This window comes from Pinus tabuliformis, chromosome 4_2 (genome assembly GCF_031772625.1).
Source record: "Pinus tabuliformis cultivar Carrire ecotype Pingquan chromosome 4_2, CPIR1, whole genome shotgun sequence".
Taxonomy (NCBI): Eukaryota; Viridiplantae; Streptophyta; class Pinopsida; order Pinales; family Pinaceae; genus Pinus; species Pinus tabuliformis.
The window spans coordinates 817,487,795-817,493,713 of record NC_142304.1 but is presented as its reverse complement, the minus strand read 5'-3'; positions in this window follow the sequence as shown (position 1 = coordinate 817,493,713).

Genomic DNA, 5,919 nt, shown 5'->3' with positions numbered 1-5,919 from the left:
AGAAGAGCATATCTATAGGATTTCTTTTTGGACCAGGTATGGGAATTATGAGTTTGTTGTGGTTCCTTTCAGTTTGACTAATGCTCCATCTACTTTCATGTGCTTGATGAATATTATGTTATGTCCTTATCTGGACAAGTTTGTGATCGTATTCATTGATGATATATTGATATATTCTAAGAATAAGGAAGAGAATGTAGAACACTTTGAAATAGTGTTGAGATTTCTAAGAGAGCATCAATTATACGCCAAATTTTGTTAATGCATCTTGTTTCAGACAACGGTACATTACTTGGGACATGTTATTTCCAAGGAAGGCATAACAGTGGATTCAGAAAAGATCGAAGCTATCATGGAATGGGAAACTCTTAAAAATGTGGATGAGGTCAGATCATTCATGGGGTTAACAGGTTACTACAGGTAGTTCATCAAGAACTTCTCACGGACTATATATCCTATTACATCATTACAGAGGAAAGGAAAGAAATTTGGATGGACAAAGGAATGTGCAACTAGTTTTGAGCAGTTGAAGTAGTTTCTTACAAATGCTCAGGTTCTAAATATTGGAGATCTGGATTAAGAGTTTGTGGTAAGTACCAATGCTTGCAAGAGAGGACTTGGTGGAGTCCTGATGCAGGAGGGACATGTGTTGTGCTATGAGTCAAGGAAACTAAATGAACACGAAAAAAACTATGTGACTCATGATCTTGAGTTGGTATATATTATTAATGCCTTGCATTAGGGGAATTTTGAGGTCTAAAATTGACCTCCTAAGGAAATTATAAAATAATAGTGGAAATAATAAAATAAGATTAGATTACATCATAAAATTTTAGAGGGAAAAATAAAAAACTAATTTTCTTAGGAGTCTCAGGAGGTTCTGAAACATCTTCAATTTCTACTTCATCTTTTGATTGGAAGAGTACTCTAACAAGCACTAGAGAGTTTCCATTTGGATTATGGACTATACTAGGTTCACAATGTGAAATAAGAGCCCTCATAGAAGGATATGTCTTTGTTGCATTAGATAACACTACTTCAAAAGCACCAGAAGAATTATTCCTACGCCTTCTATGTGAAGGCTAGACACTTGTAGGTGAAATCCCACGAAGCTTTTTGGACCTGATGAATTGGTTAGTGATTTACTTTTATGTATTAAGATAAATTAAAGACTCAAAACACCTACGAAAATCTAGGAGAATAGAGCACTCATTAAAAAGAAGCTAAAGATACAAGCAAGAAAACAACTTCCAGGCATTTTCACTTTGGGTGATTAGGACCGGACACCAAAATACACGAGGAATGGGAAAATCAAACTTGATCTAGGATAAAAATGGGTATAATGTCGATAGCCCTACTCTTATCTCCTTTAGGAATACCCAAGGGTTGTATATATACCACCTGAAATTAGTTAATTCAGTTGTGCTACGGGCTTTTGTAGGTGGGCTATCGGTAAAACCTGTGAACCCCACCCGAAAGTAGCATTTTATTATATTTTTTCATATTCTAAAAGGTATATGGTAGTAGAGATTTATAGGACCCACGTATGTATTCTATTTAGTGTGGTCAGAGTAGTGTATGGAATTTGAAATATTGTTTTTAATATAAGGTCAAGTCCGCAAAGGAAAAGGCTTCCCAATACCATATAAGAGCATCAAATCTACAGGAGTGTTAAATGATGCTATAACAATTATCTCTACTATGTCAGTCACAAATAAATTTACCCCAGTTATCTCTGTTAGTTAGTCTCGTACCACCCTCTGCAACCGATTATGGTCGAGGAATCACACATGGCAATCGTCTAATCCAAAATAATTTGTAATAATTCCCTATGTCATTTAGGATTTGGGTTAAATCTCTCCTGTAATATCCCTGACACGATTTGGTTATCATCTTTTTGGAGTCTGCCATCATCTCATCATAATTTAATCATGATCACCTGCCTTTTTAGTTTTTATGTCATCCAGGATAGGTCCAGTTCACAATCGTCGTTAATGACACAATTTGAACTATGTGTAGAAAGTTGTCGTATTAATAAGTTAAATGGTCTAATAAAAAGCGTTTCATTAAGTCTTTCTATTTCGTTCCCATGGCAACATTAAGTTCTTCATTACTAAAGCGTACGTGGTTGAATTACTTAGTCTAATTTCTATGTCGAATTCCCCCAATCCCCAGCCTAAATTCAAACCCCCTTTGTTTTTTATGTATAGTCACTGAATTAAAACCATGAAAAATGATCTGTAAACTATCGTGTATATTCCAATAGATAGTCTCACAACATATCTCACAATATTATATTAAAAATCTAAAGTTTTACACTATTACAGTTTATTTAATTTCTATATCTGTAGATTTTACTATAATTAGTGCATGCATTCGAATGGAAATTATGTAGAAAAATAGAGAACGAAAAAATAATCTCACACACACATATAAGAAAAAAAATATTTTCTGGGAAACCCTTTCAGGAGAAAACCCAACTAGAAGGTGAGGTCGCCTCGCTCTCCTTCTCTATCTAGAAAATATGGTTGCAAGTACAAATAAGTAATGTTTGTGACCCATGGGTTTCTATAGTGCACATATCCTCTCTGTTTTTTTCTGCCTCCTATCTCTCTTGACTATCTTTTCTCAACTATGGAAATTAATTCTCTCGAAAGAATGGAATGCCTCTTTCTCTTAGTGGCCTCGTTATAACACAAATTGATAGCCTACTAGTGGTTAAGTTTGACTACATCAACTCTTAAGTAGAGTTACAATATAGAATCTTGTAGTCTTTTACATCAAAAACACGTGGATATCCCCTTTTCCATGAATAAGGGGGGTTAACAACATACTCCAAAACTATAGGTGTGAAAAAAGGAAGGTCGACTTCTGAGTGGCATAACTTTTGCATACAAACTCTGATAGACACGCTTCTTGCATTGTTGGAAAGACATTTGTGTGTAGAACAACATTATTTTGTGCAGTGCAAAAGAGGAAAAATTTTACCCCCAAAAAATGTTGTTTGATGCCTCAAAACACTCTTGGAAGGTTTCAGAACCCATTTCGCCAAACTGAGTCCCACCGGTAAAAACGGTCCCATGAGATGATTCCTCTAGTTTTTCCACTCCAAATGCAATGAGAAGGATGAAAATTAATATAATGATCTAATCTAGATCACTAATCCCCAATTTGGGAGGATTTTGGTCCCCAGAAGATTTTATTGAATGAGGTGAGGAAATTTTTCCTCCACCTTCTCTCTAATGTACCATTTAGCTTTTCATGGAAGTTGTCCCTTCAATCCAATCTACCAAAGGTCATGCTAACCTTTTCTTTTATTTTTGGACCTCTTCTGCAAAACTATATCATTTTTTAACTCTGCTTGAGCATCTGGTGCCAAATACTCCACAGAAGGTAGGACCTATTCCTCTTCCTGGTCTAGCATGGAAGGCTCATAGAGTTTCAAATTCTCTACATTCACAACTGAGTAAAAGTGCATATATGGTGGTAGACTAAGTTGATAGGCATTATTACCCACTTTTTCCAGTATCTCAAAGGGGCCATACCTTAGAACCTTGATTTTCTTACCAGGCCCTTGCAGCCTCTCCTTGTTCATTTGTAGCCATACTCTATCTCCCACCTTGAACAATTTCTTTGTTTTATGCTAATCATATCTGGCATTATACTTCTCATGCAACTTCTGCAATGGTTCTTGTCCCTATAGATGGATCTACCTAATCTTCTCTATAATTTTTTCAGCCCTCAAATCATCTCTTATAAGATCTTCCATCACTCCTCCTTATTTCCATTATGCAATATCCAAAGGTGAAGGTGGAAAATACCAAAAAAATTATGAAATAGGGAATTTCCTGTAGAAGTGTGGATTTCTCTATTGTAATAAAGTTGTGTATATACTATATTTTCATCCCAGTCCTTCATATGCTTTTGGTCGTATCCCCTCATAAGCTGCACCAAATTCTTGTTTACTACTTCTTTCTTCCCATCTATCTTTGGATGGAATGTTGTAGATCTCTTCAAATTTGTCCCCATATTCTCCCAAAATGTAGTCCATAATGCATTGAGAAATCTTGTATCCATATCTGAAATGATGCTCCTTGGTGTTTCAGAGAAAACTAGTGTCGATTTGAACTGCTAGTCCCACTAAGATGGGTAACTATCTTAGAAACAAACAATGAAAGTCTTTCGAGAGTTCCTTTAAGTGTGATAGATTAGAGGGAAGAAAAGAGGACCAACCTGGATCTCTCGCTTGGATCCTTGCTTGATTTCTCTCTCCCTTGATATAATTTGCCACTCCTCTCCTACTTGTACCACTTCAAAGAGTACCTATAGAGTCAAAGTAACATAAAACTATCAAAGCATATCCATCTAAAACATCATAAACAATGAGGAATCAGAAAAATATTGACCATACAATTGCATTCATAAACAATAAGATTCATAAACACACGATTATATGGAGGAAAACTCAAAGAACTTTATTAATAGTGAAAGAAAGGATTACAGCCTAGTTGTCTTATCCAACATCATCCTCCCAGTGTAGAAGCCCTATTCACCTCATGAACAAGAAAATCACCCAACAATGCAATGTCTCTTCTCACAGATAAACCAATAGCACTTCCTTACAAAATACAATATTCCAGCGTCTAGATCTCTTAGATGAGGGATCCATTTATAGATGTCTTGCAAGGGTGTGAGTCAGCTCTAGGTTTTTTATTAGTGTCATTCCACTGATAGTTCTTGGTTCGACTTGGAGATTTCTTGGATCTCTTACTCATCCCTAGGCGAATTCAGAGAGGCAAGTGTCATAGGAGAAGTTTCTGGAAGATTCCATGATCATCCACTTAGCAAACTGTCTCTGCCATTTGTCTATTCTCACTCATCGTACCCCACAGAAGGCCATTTCAGTATGCATCACACCTGGCTAGTGTGGCAGCCAGTATACATCGTAACTTGACCATGGAGCAGTCAGTATGGTTCAGTTTTGGCCAATTCTGAGTAGTTTTTCAGGTGGAACTTCTGGGGAATGATGTAATCAGTTGACCATGATCCTTTAGGGTATGAAACAACACTTTTAGGGACTTAAAGAGCCCTTAGTTTATGGACATATGAGTTTGGGGTTGCAGTGCCCAAATTTGTCTCTAACACTTGGTATCCAAAAGTGTACCCAAGCCTATCTGTAGAAATTTTGAATAATTTAACACATATTCAATGGAGATTATCCTGATCATGTACTATTGCAGAAAACATACACAATACATAAGATCCTCTACGTTGATCATCAATATAGCAGCATCAATAACAATAAAACATCAAGAGCATTCACACATTAACACAGTATGTATCCCGGGGAAAGCATCTCGCTAAAAACCCCAACTATCTGTATATTAATGATTGAGTCATGTAACATTACACAGCATAATACTTCTCACAAGTATCTCCACCTCTGTTACACACAATACAGCTCAGATCTGATCTCCAAATCTCTTCCACTGCTTGCCTGCCTCCACTGCTCAATACCTGCTCAAGAACTGATGAGAATGGCTCACCAAACTCGTTTTTCACCTGCAAAATAGTCACTCACTCTTTGTTGGACGTGAGCACAAGCTATAATGTGGGCCAATACATGAGCAAACTCATTGGCATACTCAATCCCTTGATTGTGCAAGATCTGGTGCACAACTATAGTCACAACTGATAGCAATATGATTCTCTACCACCTGTCCCTGTTGAACTGAACATGCACTGACATGCAACTGAGTTAACTGATGTATTAATTAGTTGTATTATGAGTTAATAACTTGTGAATTAATTAATAACTAATTCACCCAACTCATCTCTAGTCTATTTTCCAGTTAGACTAAATACAACCAGTTTAACAAAGCTAAACTGAACACAACTCCATCAACTCCACAATCAACT